Source organism: Hemiscyllium ocellatum, chromosome 38 (genome assembly GCF_020745735.1).
Source record: "Hemiscyllium ocellatum isolate sHemOce1 chromosome 38, sHemOce1.pat.X.cur, whole genome shotgun sequence".
NCBI lineage: Eukaryota > Metazoa > Chordata > Chondrichthyes > Orectolobiformes > Hemiscylliidae > Hemiscyllium > Hemiscyllium ocellatum.
Window position 1 is genome coordinate 9,107,673 of NC_083438.1, and position 21,522 is coordinate 9,129,194.

Here is a 21,522-nt window from a genome sequence, read left to right on the forward strand (position 1 = left end):
AATGTCCTGTACAGCCGCAATATGACCTACCAACTCCTATACTCAATGTTCTGACCAATAAAGGAAAGCATAATAAAGGAAATACTAAAGGAAGACCAATAAAGGAATGCTTCCAGGATGGCTTTTTGGCAGAGCTTGTCATGGAGCCCACAAGGGAGCAGGATATTCTGGACCTAGTGCTTTGCAATGAACCAGACTTTATAAAACATCTTAAAGTAAAGGAACCCTTAGGAAGCAGCGATCATAATATGGTAGAGTTCAGTCTGCAGTTTGAAAGAGAGAAGGCAAAATCGGATGTAATTTTGTTGCAGTTAAATAAAGGCAAGTATGAGGGCATGAGAAAGGAACTGACAAAAATAGACTGGAAGCAGAGCCTAGCGGGGAAGACAGTAGAGCAAAAATGGCAGGAGTTTGTGAGTATAATTGAGGACACTGTACAGAGGTTCATCCCCAAGAAAAGAAAGATTATCCGGGGAGGGATTAGACAGGCATGGCTGACAAAGGAAGTCAGGAAATGTATTAAAGAAAAAGAGAGATCCTATAAAGTGGCCATGAACAGTGGGAAATCAGAAGATTGGGAAGGCTACAAAAACAAACAGAGGACAACAAAGAGAGTAATAAGAAAGGAGAGGATCAAATATGAAGGTAGGCTAGCCAGTAATATTAGAAATGCTAGTAAAAGTTTATTTCAATACATAAGAAACAAACGACAGGCAAAAGTAGACATTGGGCCACTTCAAACTGATGCTGGAAGCCTAGTGATGGGAGATAAGGAAATAGCAGGAGAACTTAACAAGTACTTTGCGTCAGTCTTCACAGTGGAAGACATGAGTAATATCCCAACAATTAAAGAGAGTCGGGGGCTGAGTTGAGTATGGTTGCCGTTACAGATAGTGCTAGAAAAGCTAAAAGGTCTTAAAATTGATAAATCTCCTGGCCTCGATGCGATACATCCTAGAGTTCTGAGAGAATTGGCTGAGGGAATAGCGGAGGCATTGGTTGAGATCTTTCAAGAGTCACTGGAGTCAGGGAAAGTCCCGGATGATTGGAAGATCGCTGTTGTAACCCCCTTGATCAAGAAATAATCAAGACAAAAGATGGAAAATTATAGGCCAATTATCCTAACCTCAGTTGTTGGTAAAATTCTAGAATCCATCATTATGGATGAAGTTTCTAAATTCTTTGAAGAGCAGAGTCTGATTAGAATAAGTCAACATGGATTTAGTAAGGGGAGGTCATGCCTGACTAACTTGTTGGAATTCTTTGAAGAGGTGACAAGTAGGTAAGATCAGGCAAACCCAGTGGATGTGGTCTATCTAGATTTCCAAAAGGCCTTTGATAAGGTGTCACACGGGAGACTGCTGAGCAAGGTGTGGGCCAATGGTGTTCGAGGTGAGCTACTAGGATGGATTGAGGATTGGCTGTCTGACAGAAGGCAGAGAGTTGGGATAAAAGGTTCTTTTTCGTAATGGCAGCTGGTGATAAGTGGTGTCCTGCTGGGTTCAGTGTTGGGACTGAAGCTGTTCGCATTATATATTAATGATCTTGATGAAGGGACTGGAGGGCATTCTAGCGAAGTTTGCAGATGGTACAAAGTTAGGTGGACAGGCAGGTAGTACTGAGGAAGTGGGGAGGCTACAGAAGGGTCCAGACAGTTTGGGAGAGTGGTCCAGCAAATGGCTGATTGAATTCAACATGAACAAATGCGATGTCTTGCACTTAGGCAAAAAGAATACAAGCGTGGATTACTTTCTAAATGGTGAGAAAATTCGTAAAACCAAAGTACAAAGGGATCTGGGAGTGCTAGTCGAGGATTCTCTGCAGGTAAACTTGCAGGTTGAGTCCGTGATTAAGAAAGCGAATGCAATGTTGTCACTTATCTCAAGAGGGTTGGAATATTAAAGCAGCGATGTGCTAAAGCTCTGGTTAGGCACCATTTGGAGTACTGTGTCCAGTTTTGGTCCCCACACCACAGGAAGGACATACTGGCACTGGAACGTTCCAAACAAAAAACATAATTTACTGTTTCCTACAATGTCCTGTCACAAATTGATTCGCTGACGTACAGTTGTTGTTAAACTTGGTCCCATCCTGGTCCTTTCTGCTTGTCTTCAGCCACATCCCCATGCTGTTCCAAAGCTTCACCTTTTCTATTTGGACTTGGAAAGGTCCTTTCACCTGAACCCTGTCTCTGTATCCTCTCTGTCAGTTTAAAGCCCTGTCCCTAAACCTACTAACGTGATTGGCCAGGACATTGGTCCCAGCTGAGTGGAATGCACTGCCAGCGGTGGCAGTAAAATTAGATGCATTAGGAACATTTAATATAGTTCTGGATAGGCACATGGATGATAATAAAATGATTGGTATGGAAGGTAGAGTCATAGAGATGTACAACATGGAAACAGAGACTTCATTCTAACCCATCCATGCCGACCAGATATCCCAACCCAATCTTGTCCCACCTGCCAGCACCCGGTCCATATCACTCAAACCCTTCCTATTCATATACCCATTCAAATGCCTCATAAATTGCAATTGTACCAGCTTCCACCACTTCCTCTGGCAGCTCATTCCATACACGTGTCACTCTCTGCGTGAAAAAGTTGCCCCTTAGGTCTCTTTCATATCTTTCCCCTCTCATCCTCAACCTATAGACTTCCCAACCACAGGGAAAATACTTTGTCTATTTACCCTATCCATGCCCCTCATACTTTTGTAAATCTCGATAAGGTCACCCCATCAGCCTCCGACACTCCAATGAAAAAAGCCCCAGCCAGTTCAGCCTCTCCCTATAGCTCAAATCCTCCAACCCTGGCAACATCCTATTACATCTTTTCTGAACCCTTTCAAGTTTCCCAACATCTTTCCGATAGTAAGGAGACCACAATTGCACGCAATATTTGAACAGTGGCCGAACCAATGTGCTGTACAGCCGCAACATGACCTCCCAACTCCTGTACTCACTACTCTGACCAAGAAACGAACGCATACAAAACACCTTCTTCACTATTCTATCTACCTGCGAGTCCACTTTCAAGGTGCTATGAAACTGCACTCCAACGTCTCTTTGTTCAGCAACCCTCCCTAGGACCTTACCATTAAGTGTTTAAGTCCTGCTAAGATTTGCTTTCCCAAAATGCAGCAACTCGCATTTATCTGAATTAAACTCTATCTGCCACTTTTTTTCTTAATCTTACGGTCGGATGAAAGATTGGCATATTATCATGGACGAATGGTCTTGTTCTGTACTGTTCTGTGTTCTACGTTTCGTATGGTAAGCTGGGTCATAAGCTCAGGTCAGTGTAAATGGTTATGGCGTTCAGGGGGAGCTAGTCAACGGGACAGAAAATTGGGCTTGATGGTGGAAGACAGCGGGTTGTGGGAGGCATGTTGCTTTTCTGACTGGAGACATGTGACCAGCGGTGGAGTGAGCCCACTATTGTTTGTCATTTTGGTAAATGATTTGGATGGGAGTATTACTTTCCTGGTAAGTAAGATTTTGGGTGACGCTGAAATTGTTGGTGATGTGGACAGTGAAGAAGGTTATCTATGATACAACAGGATGAACAATACTGATAGCTGGCAGAAGAATAGCAGATGGAGTTTAATTAAATAAATGTGAAGAGTTTAGATTAGACTTACAGTGTGGAAACAGGCCCTTCGGCCCAACAAGTCCACACCGACCCGCCGAAGCGCAACTCACCCATACCCCTACATTTACCCCTTACCTAACACTACGGGCAATTTAGCATGGCCAATTCACCTGACCCGCACATCTTTGGACAGTAGGAGGAAACCGGAGCACCCGGAGGAAACCCACGCAGACACGGGGAGAACATGCAAACTCCACACAGTCAGTCGCCTGAGTCGGGAATTGAACCTGGGTCTCTGGTGCTGTGAGACAGCAGTGCTAACCACTGTGCCACCGTGCCGCCCAGTTCTATTTTGCTGAAACAAACCAGGGTGGGACTTGTACAGTAAATGTTCGGGCCCTGGGTAGTGTTGTCAGTCACTGACCCAGGGATGCAGTTACCCAGTTCTTTGAAAGTGGTGTTACAGGTAGACAGGCTGGTGAAGCAGGCATTTGTGATGGTTACCTTTTTGGGGAGAGCATTAAGAGTAGGAGTTGGGATGTCACATTGTATCTGTAAAAGACATTGGTCAGGCCACCATAAAAGCGGTGTTGATCAGTGGGAAGAACTTATCTGGTTCATTGACCTCCTTTTATGTATAATATCTGACATTCTAACCTGGCCTGGCTGACATATAACTCCAGAGCCACTGCAGTATGGCTGACTCTGAGCTGTCCTCTGGGTAATTAGCAGTGACACCCACATCCCATGAATGAATAAATAAAAATACATATGTCCCTCCCTACCTCTGCAAACCCCTCCAGCTGCAGCAATCCGTACTGGCTTTGTAACATCGTTCAGGCCCTGACCACTCTCTCACACTCTTATACCTCCAGCACCTCACATTCCCTGTTCCTTTTGCGACATTAAACCCTGATACCGATTCCCCTTCCCACTGCCCAACTCATGCCAGCAGACCCTTTGCAATCCCTTTAACACTTACTCCTAAAACACTCTCTCACTTCCGGATTTTAAGTACTTTTTGGTGATCTTCTAAGCCTCCTCATCTAATATGATCCATTTTGTCCTGAGTGAGGGACAGGTGGGAATTTCTTGCTGAGGTTTTGTCTGTTTCAACGGAATCTTCTTTTGTTGAGTGATTTACATTGTTCCTTCAAATGTTTTCCATTGTTCATTTACACACACACATTTCAGTCTGTTCGCCTCTTTACCTTAGTCAGTTCTCATCTCAAACACATGTAATTGGCTGTTTTTGTTTCTAGTTGTAGTTTGTCCTTTCTGTGATTCACTTTAAAACTTTATACTTCTTTAAACTGCACTTTATCACAATTTCCCTGAGGATCTCTCCAGGTGACATTACTCATTCACTAAGTTTCATCACACAACGGCCGCTCTGAGATAGTTATGTCCCTAGCCAGCTGCACAATTTGTTATTCATAAAAACACCGAAAGAAAATTCTCTGAACTCTTCTTCCAATATCACTGTTGTCAGTGTGACTTCCCACATTATGTGAATATTGACGTCACCCAAAATTATCACAAAGTATTTGCGAAAAAATTCCAATGAGTTCCTGTTTAATGCAGTGATAAGCAATGAAATACTGTTCGATGACTAAAACTGTTCTGCTGCTTGAGTCCTTGGCAAGTAGTAGCCAGAATTTACATTCAGACTGATTCTAATTCATGATCTGAGGTCAAATGATTTCTCTGTAATGCCTTTGTTACCCATTTTGCCTGAGTTTCTGCAAGGATGTGATCCATTGAAAGTTTCTGTCCACCTTTTGTTGTCCTGTACGTATATCTCTCTGGTGTCTAAATATTTTATCTCTGTGTCACAATTCAGTCTACCTTCTTGAAGAGACATTATCCATTCCAAAAAAAATTACTCTTTTCCACAATGTCCTGTCACAAGCCGATTCCCTGATGTACAGTTTTATTTAAACTCTGTCCCATCGTCTTCCTTTCTGCTTGTCTTCAGTCACATTCCCATGCTGTTCCTAAACTTCACCTTTTCTCTTTGCATTTGGAAATCTCCTTTCACCTGAACCCTGTCCCTGCATCCTCTCTGTCAGTTTAAAGCCCTGTCCATAAACCTACCGATATGAATAGCCAGGATACTGCTCCCAGGACGGTTCCAGTGGGACCATCCTAATGGATTATTTTTAAACTCAGGTATGGGATGTGGGTGTCTCTGACTGACCAGCCTTTCTTGCCCAGCCTTCGCTGCCCTTGAGCTGAGTAACTTGCTCGGCCATTTCAGAGGCAAACACTTTGCTGTGGGGATGTCATACAGATCACGTGAGGATAGCAGATGTCCCCTAGTGTATTTTTGATGAACAAACATTGTTTTGGACATCAGCAATGATTTCATACTTATTCATGGATTGTTAATTGCAATTTTTAAAAAAATGATGATTGCAAATTCCGCCATTTCTGATGGTGAGATTTAAACCTGCCTCCACTGAACATCGGGTGAGCTTTTGGATACATGCTCTCGCAATAATACCACGAGGCCATCACTTCACCTGCTCAAAGGTTGCTCATTCCTGAGCACTGATACCAGGGCATCTGGAACCTAAACCTGTTCTTCCTGCATGATTGGTTCATAATGAAATCTTCCTGCCCTCTGGTGATATCACTCAGTCTCTCTCCATGTGGTATACCTCACTGTGTGGGTTTAATTGCTGCCTCTGTCAGTGTCTCTCACTCTTGCAGCTACTCCGGGTCCTGAGCCAATTGAAGTCTTCACTCCAGAGAGACGCAGCAGCACAGGCCAGGGATGGAGACAGGGTTTTTCAGATCTCTGTTGGGCTTAGTGCCATTCTCCATGTATACCCTTCTAATTTCCCATACTGTATATTCCTCTGACTCCTGTAGGTATGAAGAAGGTCCTGACTCAATAGACTTCCCAGCTGCTGGGTGTCTCGTCCATTGCCACATTGAAGATGGTTGATCAGCCAAGGAGTTAAAGGGAAGGGAGATTTGGAGTCTTCAATAAATCCTGCAGTGAGGTAAGATCACTCACAGTGAACAGAGCAGAGAGCAAAGAGAGAGGCCCAAACATTGGCTAACAAAACATGACGTAGATACAGTCCTGGAGGGGGAGCACAGTGCAGGCACACCCCAGGCTCAATCAGCACCCCATAGTAAGTTCTGTTGGGCTAAGACTCACTGCTCTGCAGCATTCTATCTATGGCATACCTTGGTGACAAGTGTCTTCAATAATTTGTAACTCCTATAACAGTTCCTGTCCCAGTAACCTCCTCCCTTCCCTATACCCCCTCCACATATTTGAATTGTACTGCATTCCAGACGACCATCGCTATAGCTGTAACTTGCTTCAGTGTCTATAACGTGCCTTATCTCAGCAGTCTCCTAATCCAATAACAGGAGACAGGGTCATGTAGCACGGAAACGGTTCCTTCGATCCAATAGTCCATGCTGACCAGAAGCCCTGAACGAGTCACGTTTCCTTGCACTTGACCCATACCCCTTCAAACCGTCTCCTCTCCATGTACCTACCCAAATGTCTTTTACATGTTGTTATTGTACTTTTCTCTACCACTTCCCCTCGAAACCCATTCCTTACCTGCACCATACTCTGTGTGGAAAATCTTCTCCTCCAAACCCTTTTAAGTTTTTTTCCTCTCCCATCTCCTACTTATGCCTTCCAGAACATAGAACATGACGGTGCAGGACAGGCCCTTCGGCCCTCAATGTGCACCAACCTGTGGAGCCAATCTGAAGGAGAAAGTGAGGACTGCAGATGCTGGAGATCAGAGCTGAAAATGTGTTGCGGGAAAAGCGCAGCAGGTCAGGCAGCATCCAAGGAACAGGGGAATCGACGTTTCGGGCAAAAGCCCTTCATCAGGAATAAAGGCAGATAGCCTGAAATGTGGAGAGATAAGCTAGAGGAGGTTGGGGGTTGGGGAGAAAGTAGCATAGAGTACAATAAGTGAGTGAAGGAGGGGAAGAAAGTGATCAGTCAGGGAGGAGGGAGTGGAGTGGATAGGTGGAAAAGGAACTAGGCAGGTAGGACATGTCCGGAGAAGTCATGGGGACAGTGCTGACCTGGACGTTTGGAACGAGGGTGAGGTGGGGGAAGGGGAAATGAGGAAGCTGTTGAAGTCCACATTGATGCCCTGGGGTTGAAGTGTTCCGAGGTGGAAGAAGAAGCGTTCTTCCTCCAGGCGTCTGGTGGTGAGGGAGCTGCGGTGAAGGAGTCCCAGGACCTCCATGTTCTCAGCAGAGTGGGAGGGGGTATTGAAATGATGGGCCACGGGGCAGTGTGGTTGATTGGTGCAGGTGCCCGGAGATGTTCCCTAAAGCACTCTGCTAGTGGGCGCCCCCAGTCTCCCCAGTGTAGACGAGACCGCATCGGGAGCAACGGATACAATAAAGGATATTAGTGGATGTGCAGGTAAAACTTTGGATGTGGAAGGCTCCTTTAGGACCTTGGATAGAGTTGAGGGTGGAGATGTGGGCACAGGTTTTACAGTTCCTGCGGTGTCAGGGGAAGGTGCCAGGATGGGAGGACGGGTTGTTGGGGGGGCGTGGACCTGACCAGGTAGTCACAGAGGCAACAGTCGTTGCGGAAGGCGGAAAGGGGTGGGGAGGAAAATATATCCCTGGTGGTGCCGTCTTTTTGGAGGTGCCAGAAATGTCGGTGGATGACTTGGTTTTTGCGAAGGTTGGTAGGGTGGAAGGTGAGCACCAAGGGCGTTCTGTCCTTGTTACAGTTGGATGGGTAGGGTCTGAGGGCAGAGGTGCGGGATGTGGACGAGATGCACTGGAGGGCATTTTTAACAACTTGGGAAGGGAAATTGCGGTCTCTTAAGAAGAAGGCCATCTGGTGTGTTCTGTCGTGGAACTGGTCCTCCAGGGAGCAGATACGGCAGAGGCGGAGGAATTGGGAATACGGGATGGCATTTTTGCAAGAGGTAGGGTGGGAAGACGTGTAATCCAGGTAGCTGTGGGAGTCAGTGGGTTTGTAAAATATGTCAGTGTCAAGTCGGGCGTCATTAATGGAGATGGAGAGGTTCAGAAAGGGGAGGGAGGTGTCAGAGATGGTCCAGGTAAATTTAAAGCTCTCACTGTCCAACCCATGTCACCCTCTGATTATCTTATATGTCTCAATTAATTGGCCTTAAAGTCTTCCCTCAGGCACAAACAGATTTCAGTCCCTCAGGCTTCCTCATGACACCTTCCCTCCGTTCCAGGTAACATCGCAGTAAAACTCCTCGGAACCCTTTCTAAATACTTTAACATCTTTCTTCTAATGCGGTGACCTGGACCATAGGCAACTCTCCAAATGTGGCTGCACCAGAGTTTTGTCCAGATGCAGCATTATCTCATGGTTCTGAAACTCAATCCCTGTACCAATAAAAGCTTACATATTGAATGCCTTCTTAACAACCCTATCAAACTGGGTGGCAACTCTCAACTATCTATGTACATGGACACAGTAATCTCTCTGCTCATCTGCACTATCAAGTTCTCCTTTACCCACATCCACCTGTTTGGTCACCTGAAAGACGTCAACAAGTTTTGTGAGGCATGACCTACCCTTCACAAAACCGTGCTGACTATCCCTCATCAACGTATTCATCTCCAGATGATTATAAATGCTAGCCTTTACCAGCCTTTCCAACACTTTGCCCAGAATCAAAGTAAATGTCACAGCTCTATAATTACCCAGGGTTGTCTCTACTTCCCTTCTTGCTCAAGGGCACAATATTTTCTGTCCTCCAGCCTTCTGACACTATTCCTGAAGGCAATGATGACATAAAGATCAAAGCCAAAGGCTCAGCAATCTCGTTACTGGCCTCCCAGAGAAGCCAAGAATAAATCCCATCTGGCCCAGGGGACTTTTTTTTTCACAATTTCCAGAATTGCTCACAACTATTCCTTCTGCAGTTCAATCCTATCTAATTATGAACTCCACTACCCTGGGGTAAAGACATTGGCTACCTGTACCCCTCATGGTTTTCTGAGGGGCTCTGGTATGGTCTGAAACACGTGACTCCTTCCCTTCCTGTGTAATTGGTTGGAGGTAGTAAATGGGCTATCTCTACTCTTCTCCAATCATTTCATTGAGCTGAGTGACTTCCTCATATTCCTTTAAACTAACGTGAGGGGCTGAATGTGCTTCTCCTTTTAACTGTGGAAATGTGCAGTGTCCAGCAGTACTGTTACATGAATGTTACCAACACTTCAACAGAACAAACCTGAATGTTGTCCGGTCTTGCTGCACATGGACACAGACTTGTTCAGGAGCTGAAGGGGTCTTTTTTTCTGAATATTGCTTGATTTCCCCTCCCCCACCCCTTGTAATCTTATGGTGTGGACAAGACATTTGTGAAACAGCTGAAGTTATTTGTGCTGAGAAAGCATCCTTGAGGATCTTTTGCAGACATGACCAGGACTGCATGGATTTATGTACAAAAAGCACAATCATTGTGCTTTATGTTTTAAATCACACTAACCAGGGGAGTTTACAACTCATTGCCATTGAAATCCTGCTCAGGCTCCTTGAGATCGACCTCTCCCTGCCTTGATGTCAGGGCCAGACACTCTTCCCTGAGCCCTTGTGTTCACATTTTTTGCTCATATCAACAGGTCGCGGTGTGAGGGCAAGGAGTGCTTTATAACCAGTCAGAGAGTTGATGGCTGTGAAGAATTGGACATGAAAGAGGATTTTAGACCTTATGATATTATTGTGGGGCAAGGCAGGTTTGCGGGTGTGGGGGCGGTGGGGGTTGTCGGGGTGTGTGGATGGTGTGGATGAATGACATACTCCTGTTTGTGATGTTCTCACGTTCTGTTATTGGAAAGTAGAGGCTATTATTTTCCTGGAAGCTCTGTTATTGCATATTGCCAGATTTTCTGGACCATCTCTGGGTGCGGAATGGGGCTGTATTCACAGTGAAACTGGGTCTACAATTTGACCAACAAATGAAGAACAAATTGCAGAAAGGGGAAGCTCAGTTAGGAGTGATGAGGAGCCTCTTTCACACCCCAACCTGGGTTTTCTAATTACAATTTCCAAACTAGCCCAAACTGTGTTTGACAGTTTTGAGGGGCTGAATGGTCTCCTCTGTGTCTGTGCACCAAGTGAGAGGAGTAAGTAGCCTCTAAATTCTCCTGCCTAGCAGGTTTGATGGGCTGAATGGAACACAGAAACATGGAACTGAGGAGCAGGAGTAGGTCATTAGATACTTTGAGCATTCTCTACCAGGGACTAAGATTGTGGCTGATCAGCTTGTGGTCTCAGCTCCACTTTCCTCTCTGTGTGCCATTATCGATGACACACTTCCCTGTCCAATATTTAACTAACTCAGCATTGAATAAATGTAAACAAAGAGACATCTCAAACTTTTGGGGAAGAGAACTTCCACTTGAAATGCCTGTTTAGAATTTCTGCTCATCCCCCTTATAGAGTCATATAGCATGCAAATGTGTAAGTGCTGACCAGACTTCCCATTATGATCGAGTCTGATTTGACAGCATTTTGCTCATATTCCTCTAAACCTCCTTATTCAGATACCCATCAAGATGCCAGACTCCACCACTTACTCGGCAGATAATTCCATATGGACACCTCCCTCTGTATAAAAACATTGCCTCTAAGTTCCCTCTAAAATATTTCCCCTCGTACCTTAAAACAGGCCTCCACTCTGAAAAGCAATCCTCTACCACCTCTGTCTCCTCCCTTCAATCTAATTTTGTATTCAGTTGGCTTGGGTGCGCTAGTTCCCATGTGACCTAACCTTAATAACTTGCCTAATATGCAGAATCTTGTCGAACAACTTGTTCCAGTCTGTATGGAAAACACCTACAACACTGCCTTCATTAATCTGCTCTGTCACCTCTTTAACAAACTCAGTCAAATTAGTGCGACACGATTTCTCATGCAAAAAGCCATGGTGACTATCACCAATCAATCCTTGCCTTTGAAAATACATGCAATTGGGTATCCCTCAGAATCACCTCCAACAGGCTCACTGGTCCAGAGTTCCTTGGGTTGTTGTGTTACTGTTTTCTTTTCTACAGCCACTCCTCCACTGGTCACAGCAAATTATCGGTGCGACCAGGCTGATGATATGGTCAATGATCTAGGCCTCATATTGGGTCAGAGCCATCCTCGGAAGAGGTCAGATTGATTTCCTTCATTTGTTAAAATAACAAATTCATGACGAAAACAAAGTTCCTCAAACTATGATGGAAAGGTGAATGTCAAACAGAATAGAAATTACAAAAATGTACATTGATATTTTCATTTCTAAAAATACTGAGGAGCACAAACATACACAGACACACACACATATACTTACACAGACAAACACACACAGACACACTGAAATACATGCACAGACATGCACACACAGACACACTCAAACACGCACACAGATATGTACACACAGACACGCTCAAACACACAAAAACACAGACACATAAACACGGACACACACACACAAATACATGCACATACAAGTATACGCACAAACACAAACAAATGCATGTACCATAGACTGGAAAACATTAGAGCAGAAACAAGGCAATTTAGCCCATCCAGTCTACTGAGCGATTGATCATGGCTGTCATATTTTTCAAGCCCATTCTCCTGCCTTTTCACAACAAGCCTTGATCCCATCTTTAAGCATAACTTATCTCGTTATATCCTAAAGTAGCTAATGTGTCTGTGTGTATATATACCCGTGTGTGTCTCTCTTTGTGTGTCCGTGTGTGTCTGTGTGCATGTGTTGTCTCTGCGTGTGTCTGTGCGTGTGCATGTGGCTGTGTGACACTGTGTGTGTGTTTTTGCGTATGTGTGTGTCTGTGTATGTGTGTCTGTGTGCGTATGCGTGTCTCTGTGCATGTGTCTGCGTGTGTGCGTGTGTCTCTATGTGTGTCTGTCTACCTGTGTGTGTGTCTGTCTATGTGTCTGTATCTCTGTGTGTGTGTCTGAGCGTGTGTGCATGTGGGTAATGTACGTGTGTGTGTGCATGCCTAATAGCAGAAGACAGCATTATTGAGAATGGTTGGTTTTTCAGAATGGAGGCCTGCTGCTATGGACTAGGTCAGCTCACTCAAAACTTAAGTAGGCAGCGGAGACCATAACTTTGCAATTTCTTTCAGTAAGTGCACAGTGAAAATTACCCAGAGTAACCTAGCTATGATGACTATCAGGTTTTGAAAATGGACAATAAATAATTTACAAAATTACACAATGAAACACAAGGAACAGAATAAAGAACCCCTACAGAAGTCAGTCTATTCAAACTAAACATAATTAGCTGTTCTGAATGTACACAACAGTCCCAATAAGCAAATCCCCCTTAAAAACTGTAAAAAAAGAGGAAAATATGCTTACCGGTTGAACTTAGAAGGGCAGAAGGAGGGAGAAGAGAGAGAGAGAGAGAGAGAGAGAGAGAGAGAGAGAGAGAGAGAGAGAGAGAGACGGCCTGAGCACACACCAGAACTCCAAACTGTTTCTGTACTGAACAGCTCACTCAGAGAGCTGACCACTCCCCTTTCATTATACCTTTAATCACAAAACCGTTTAATCTCTGGACCAAACCAGTCACCTTGGAGGTGGGAGCTATTTACAACACCTCTGAAAGAAAAATCAAGGTCACAGTATCTTTGAGAAAAGGGACCAGCTTTGTGACACTTCACAGTGGTGTACCACAGGGACTTGTGCTCAATCCATTTTTGTTTGTCATTAATACAATTGATTCAGATGAGAATTATGGAAGGCGTGCTTAGAAAGATCGTGGATGAAACCAAGATTGGCTTAACCAATAGTGGACAGTGAAGATGACACAGGTACCTTGATGAAATGGCTTAATGTATCTTAGAATTGTACAGCGCGGAAGCAAACACTTTTGACCAACTCGTCCATGCAACCTGATTTCCTACACTAATCATGCCCTATTTGGGATGGAGCGATGGCTCAGTGGTTAGCACTGCTGCCTCATAGTACAAGGTGACTGACTGTGTGGAGTCTGCACATTCTCCCTGTGTCTGCGTTGGTTTCCTCCCACAGTCAAAAGATGCACAGATTGGGTGAATTGGCCACGCTTAATTGCACATAGTGTTAGGAGCATTAGTCAGGGGTAAGTGTGGGTAGATGGTTCTGGGTGGCTAACTCTTCAAAGGGTTGGTGTGGACTTGTTGGGAAAAATAGGCCTGTTTTTACAATGGAGGGAATCAGATCTATTTACAAGCAATTTGCCCATATCCTTCTAAATCCTTCCTATTAATATACCCATCTGGGTGCCGTTTAAATGTTGTAATTATACCAACCTCCACCACTTCCTCCGGCAGTAAATCATATACACGCTCCAATTTCTGAGTGAAAAACTTGCCCTTGAGCTCCCTTTAAAATCTTTCCCCTCTCACATTAAATCTCTGCCTTCTAATTTTGCAATTCCAAACGTGGGGAAAAGATTTTGACTACTCACCCTATCCATGCCCTTCATGAATAATAAACTTCTAGAAGGTCCAACCGTGACTCCACCCGAGGGCCTGTGCTTTCAGTCATCTGGGGCTTAAGTTCTGAAGTTCAATACTGAAATCTCTTCCACCTCGATCAAATCACAATTCTAAACTCATTTTAGTCAACGTGTTCAAACATATTATAAAACACCTCCAGTAGGATTTGAAGCTCGAGCTTTGAGGCCAGAGGTCGGGACCCTACCACCATTCCCCAATAGCCACTCAACTTCCAACATTATTCTCCTGTGTGTTTATTCATCAGCATGTTCTGACTTGCTGTGACACATCTCTGCACCTGAATCCAGACTGTTTGGTCTCGAGGCAGGGACACGTTCAGACAAGTTCAGGAATTGAAATAGTACCCAGAGCTCTGCATCAGAGGTAGGGACACAAGACCTAAACCATGCCCAAATTTTTAATTTTAAGTGACAGCTTTCAGTTCAGCATGGATTCGTTGAAATCTGGTTCACTTTACTGAATAGCATAGTTAGACTAATAAGTTTGTTTAAAAAATGCAAGGTACTTGACTCAATTGTAGGATGTCGAGTTTATGTGCTCTGCCTTCGAGATAAACTATGAACATCTTTAAATACTTGGCTATTATTTCCAGCTTGAATGGTAATTGTCTGTAGTCTGCAATATGAGGGCATGAAATCCTGCAGACACACACTGCACTATGAAGGATCTTGAATAGATATCAATACTGAACATCAGAGACCAAGAAAGCGCATATTTTCTGATCTCAAACACCGATCACTTTTCCCCACCTCTAATGTGTGACTGTCCTCTTCCTAAAACCATTAAATGATACAAGACAGCTGATTACTTTCCAGCCTTTCTTCCCCAGTACTATCACTCACTGGGCTAAAGAATGGCAGATGGAGTTTAATGTTGATGAATGCAAGGTATTGTACTTTGGTAAAACAAATAAACATATACAATGAACAGTTGAGCCAATGGTAGTGTTGTAGAACTGAGCGACCTAGGATTTCAGGCACAATTCTTTGAAGTTTGCATCATGTGTAGGCAGGGTGGTTATGAAGGTGTTTCGCTTGCTGGCCTTCATAATAGAGACATAGAGTCATAGAGAGGGACTGCACAGAAACAGACCCTCTGGTCCAACTCATCCATGTCAACCAGATATCTCAACCTAATCTCGTTAAATTTGCCAACACGTTGCCAATATCCCTCTGAACTCTTCCTATTCATATCCTCATCCGGACATCTTTTAAATACTATAATTTAATTTGACCAGCCTCCACTACTTCCTCTGGTAACTAATTCCATACAGGCACCACCCTCAGTGCAAACAAAATTGCTCCTGAGGTTCCTTTTAAATCTTTCCCCTCTCACCCTAAACCTATGCCGTCTAGTTTTGGACTCGCCCAAATCAGGGAAAATACATTGTTTATTTACGATATGCATGCCTCTCCTGATTTTATGAACCTCTGTAATTCACCCCGCAGCCTCCGATGATTGAGAGAAAACAGCCCCAGCCTATTTAGGCTCTCCCGACAGCTCAAATTCTCCAGCCCTGGCAACATCCGTGTAAATATTTTCTGTACCCCTCCAAGTTTCACTACATCTTTCCAATAAGAATGAGACTAGAATTGCACACAATATTCCAAAAGTGGCCTAACCAATGTCCTTTACAGCCACAACATGACCTCCCAAATCTTGTACTCAGTGCAATAATGGAAAACATGCCAAACACCTTCAATATCCTATCAACCTGCGACTCTACTTTCAAGGAAATATGAACCTGTACTTCAAGGTGTCTTTGTTCATCAACATTCTCCGGGACTTTACCATGAAGTGTATGTGTCCTGCTCTGATTTGCTTTTACAAAATGCAGCACCTTTCATTTATATAAATATATCTCCATCTGCCACTTGGCCCATCTCCATTGACCCATCTGATCAAGATCCTATTTTATTCTGAGGTAACCTTCTTCATTGTCCACTACACCTCCAATTTTGGTGTCACCTGCAAATTTACTAACTATGTCTCCTATGTTCATATCCAAATCATTTATATACATGACAAATAGCAGTGGACAGTCGTTTGAGTACAGGACTTGGAACGGTATGTTCAGGTTGCATAGGACATTCGCAAAGTATGTCCAGGAGGACTGTGGACAGTTCTGATCGTCCTGTTATATTAAGGATATTATCAAGATCGGGAGAGTTCAGATGAGATTTATGAGAATGTTGCTGGGAATGGAGTGTTGAGTTATAAGGACAGGCTTGATAGACTCAGACATTATCTATTTGAGCATAGGAGGCTGAGAGGTAACTTATAAAGGTTTATACTATCATGAGGGGTATCGATAATGTTGAATAGTAGGTGTCTTTACCCTCAAATAGAAGATTGTTTTAAGATAAGAGGAGCACGTTTCTAAAAAGACATAGCGTCATTGAGCTGTACAGCATGGAAACAGACACTTTAGTCCAACGCGTCCATGCAGACCAGATAGCCAAAATTAATCTCCTCCCATTTGCCAGCATTTTGCCCATTTCCATCTGAAACATTCCTATTTATCTGCCCATCCAGATGCTTTTTAAATGTTGTAACTGTGCCAGCCGCCTCACCTTCCTCTGGCACTCGTTACACACACCGACCCTCTACATGAGGATTTTGCCCTTTGGATCCCTTTTATGTCGTTCCCATCTCATTAAAATGTTTGCCATCTAGTTTTTGACTGCATTACCCTTGGGAAAAGGCTTTGGCTATTCAGTCTAACCATTGCACCCATGATTTTAACAATTTCTAACGTCAGCCCTCATCCTCGGATGCTCCAGGGAAAACAGCCTCAGCCTATTCAGCCTCTCCCTGTAGCTGAAAACCTCCAATCCTTACAACATCGTTGTAAACTTTTTCTAAACCCTTTCAAGTTTCACAACATCCTTCCACAGCAGGGAAATCAGAATTGCATACAGTATTCTAAAAGTGGTCTAACTAATGTACTGTATATACGTAATCAAGTCTCATAACTCATATACACAATGCACTGACCAACAACATACCAAATACTTTCTTCACTATTCTATCTACCTGCAAGTCCACTTTCAAGAAACTATAAACTTGCAACCTGAGGTCACCTTGTTCAGCAACACTCCCCATTACTTTACTATTAAGTGTATTAAATCCTGCGCTGATTTGCCTTTCCCATATGCAGCATCTCACATTTATCTAAGTTAAACTCTGTCTGCCACTCCTCGGTTCATTGGCCCATTTGATCAAGATCCCATCGTAATCTGAGGTAACCTTATTTGTTGGCTATTTTACCTCCAATTTTGGTGTCATCTGCAAACTTACGAAATATACCTCCTATGTTCATATCCAAATCATTTATATACATGATAAAAAGTAGCAGAACCAGCACTAATCCTTGTGGCACTTCACTGGTTGCAGGCCTCCAGAAAAACAACTCTCCACCACAACCCGCTGTCCTCGACGTTTAAGCCAGTTCTGTATCCAATAGGCTAATTCCTCCTGTATTCCATGTGACCTAACCTTGTTAACAAGTCTCCCATGCTGAACCTTGTCGAATGCCTAACTGAAGTCTCTATAGATCACATCCAGCATTCTGCCCTCATCAATCCTCTCCGTTACTTCTCAACAAAAAATAATCAAGTTAGTGAGACATGTTTTTTCCAGGCACTATCCAATTTGCTTATCCTGATAAAGCGCTTTTGCCCAAAACGTCTATTTTCCTGCTCCCCAGATGCTGCCTGACCTGCTGTGCTTTTCCAGCACCATTCTAATCTAGACTCTGATCTCCAGCATTTACAGTCTTCACATTTGCCTATCCCTAATGTATCTTTCCAAATACATGTAAATCCTGTACCTCATGATTTCCTCCAACAACGTGCCTAGCACTGATATCAGGTTCACCAATCTATAGTTCCCTAGCTCTTCCTTTCCATTTTGTTTATTAGCACAACTTCATGAATTCCAGCATTTCACCTGTGGCTATTCATGATAAAAACATCTCAGCAAGGGGCCCTGCAATCACTTCCTTAGCTTCCTATAGAATTATTGGGTCCACCTGAACAGGACCCGTGAGGTTTTTTGTACACAGCGTGTGGTTCATGGAGGGAGTGAACTTCCTGAGGAAGTGATGGATTGTGGGTAACATTACAGCATTTAAAATGCATTGATTAAGTACAAGAGTAAGCGAATGATTGGACCAAACTGGACCAAGCGCAGGCAGATGGGACTGGTTTAGTTTGGAATTATTGCCTACATGGACTGTATGGGCCGATAGGTCTGTTTGCAAATATCCTGTATAACTCGATGAGTCTATGTGTGTTGACATGTCCAAGTATGTATATGCATGTTTCTGTTCGTGTTTGTCTACTCCCGTGCATCTACATATGTTGCTGTGTATCACTGTGTGCATATCTATCTCTCTGTGCTTGTTACATGTGTTCCTGCATTACTGTGTAGATCTCTGTCTCTGCATCTTTGTGCAATGAGAACTCTTCTTGTTTTTAGTGTGAATCACTGAAACAGGGTGAAAACCACTCTCCCTTCCTCTCCCTTTCCATCTTTACATAAAAGTGATCCAATCCCACACTCTGCTGGTCTGGTTTACGTTTTTTCAATTTTTTCTCACATATAAGGTTACTTATAAGAGTAAGACATTAAAAATTGCAAGTTACTGGAAGTGCATTCAAATTAATCACATCGCCTTGCAATGTGGTTCACTCGGATTTGCTTGGATATAATTGCAATGAAAATATGCTTTAATGAGTACACTGTGTGTTGGAAATACTACCCAGTGTCAAAACGTTTCCACATTAGAGAAGGAGAGCAGACATTGATAATCCTCAAAGTTTGGGCGAAGATTTGTAGCTCGGGTGCTCGTTGTTGTGGTTCTGTTCGCCGAGCTGGCAGTTTTTGTTGCAAACGTTTCGTCCCCGGGCGAGGCGACATCATCAGTGCTTTGGAGCCTCCTGCGAAGCGCTTCTTTGATGTTTCTTCCGGTATTTATAGTGGTCTGTCCTTGCCGCTTCCGGTTGTCAGTTTCAGCTGTCCGCTGTAGTGGTTGGTATATTGGGTCCAGGTCGATGTGTTTGTTGATGGAGTTTGTGGATGAATGCCATGCCTCCAGGAGTTCCCTGGCTGTTCTCTGTCTGGCTTGCCCTATGATAGTAGTGTTGTCCCAGTCGAATTCATGTTGCTTGTTGTCTGCGTGTGTGGCTACTAGGGATAGCTGGTCGTGTCATTTCGTGGCTAGTTGATGTTCATGTATGCGGATTGTTAGCTGTCTTCCTGTTTGACCTATATAGTGTTTTGTGCAGTCCTTGCATGGTATTTTGTACACAACATTAGTTTTGCTCATTTTGGGTATCGGGTCCTTCGTTCTAGTGAGTTGGTGTCTGAGCGTGGTTGTTGGTTTGTGTGCCGTTATGAGTCCTAAGGGTCGCAGTAGTCTGGCTGTCAGTTCTGAAACGCTCCTGATGTATGGTAGTGCGGCTAGTCCTTTTGGTTGTGGCATGTCCTCGTTCCGTTGTCTTTCTCTTAGGCATCTGTTGATGAAGTGGCGCGGGTAACCGTTTTTGGCGAATACCTTGGAAAGGTGTTCCTCTTCTTCTTTTTGCAGTTCTGGTGTACTGCAGTGTGTTGTGGCCCTTTTGAATAGTGTCCTAATGCAGCTTCGTTTGTGTGTGTTGGGGTGGTTACTTGCATAGTTTAGGACTTGGTCTGTGTGTGTTGCTTTCCTGTATACCCTTGTGGTGAATTCTCCGTTCGGTGTTCTCTGTACTATCACGTCTTGGAATGGGAGTTGGCTGTCCAATTTCTTCTTCTCTCATGAATCGGATTCCTGTGAGTGTGGCGTTGATGATCCGGTGTGTTTTTTCTATTTCCGTGTTTTTGATGATTAGAAACGTGTCATCGACATATCTGACCCAGAGTTTGGGTTGAATGTGTGGTAGGACTGTCTGTTCTAACCTTTGCATAACTGCCTCTGCTATGAGTCCCGAGTTTGGTGATCCCATGGGTGTTCCGTTGATTTGTTCATATATCTGGTTGTTGAATGTGAAATGTGTAGTGAGGCACAAGTCCAGTAGTTTAAGTATGTCGTCTTTGTTGATAGGTTCCACGTCCTGTTTTCTGTTCTATATGTCCAGTAGGTTGGCTATTGTTTCTCTGGCTCGGGTTTTGTTAATCGAAGTGAACAATGCGGTCATGTCAAATGATATCATGGTTTCTTCTTTGTCTATGTGTATATTTCTGATGATGTTCAAGAATTCCAGTGTTGATTGTATGGAGTGTTTGGATCCGCTGACCAGGTGTTTCAGTTTCTGTTGTAGTTCTTTGGACAGTTTGTATGATGGCCAAAGAACTACAACAGAAACTGAAACACCTGGTCAGCGGATCCAAACACTCCATACAATCAACACAGGAATTCTTGAACATCATCAGAAATATACACATAGACAAAGAAGAAACCATGATCTCATTCGACGTGACGGCACTGTTCACTTCGATTAACAAAACCCTAGCCAGAGAAACAATAGCCAACCCGACTGGACATACAGAACAGAAAACAGGACGCGGAACCTATCAACAAAGACGACATACTTAAACTACTGGACTTGTGCCTCACTACACATTTCACATTCAACAACCAGATATACGAACAAATCAACGGAACACCCATGGGATCACCAATCTCGGGACTCACAGCAGAGGCAGTTATGCAAAGGTTAGAACAAACAGTCCTACCACAAATTCAACCCAAACTCTGGGTCAGATATGTCGATGACACGTTTCTAATCATCAAAAACACGGAAATAGAAAAAACACACCGGATCATCAACGCCACACTCACAGGAATCCGATTCATGAGAGAAGAAGAAAAGGACAGCCAACTCCCATTCCGAGACGTGATAGTACAGAGAACACCGAACGGAGAATTCACCACAAGGCTATACAGGAAAGCAACACACACAGACCAAGTCCTAAACTATGAAAGTAACCACCCCAACACACACAAACGAAGCTGCATTAGGACACTATTCAAAAGGGCCACAACACACTGCAGTACACCAGAACTGCAAAAAGAAGAAGAGGAACACCTTTCCAAGGTATTCGCCGATAACGGATACCCGCACAAATTCATCAACAGATGCCTAAGAGAAAGACAACGGAACGAGGAAATGCTACAACCAAAAGGACTAGCCGCACTACCATACATCAGGAGCGTTTCAGAACTGACAGCCAGACTACTGCGACCCTTAGGACTCATTACGGCACACAAACCAACAACCACGCTCAGACAACAACTCACTAGAACGAAGGACCCGATACCCAACATGAGCAAAACTAATGTAGTGTACAAAATACCATGCAAGGACTGCACAAAACACTGTATAGGACAAACAGGAAGACAGCTAACAATCCGCATACATGAACA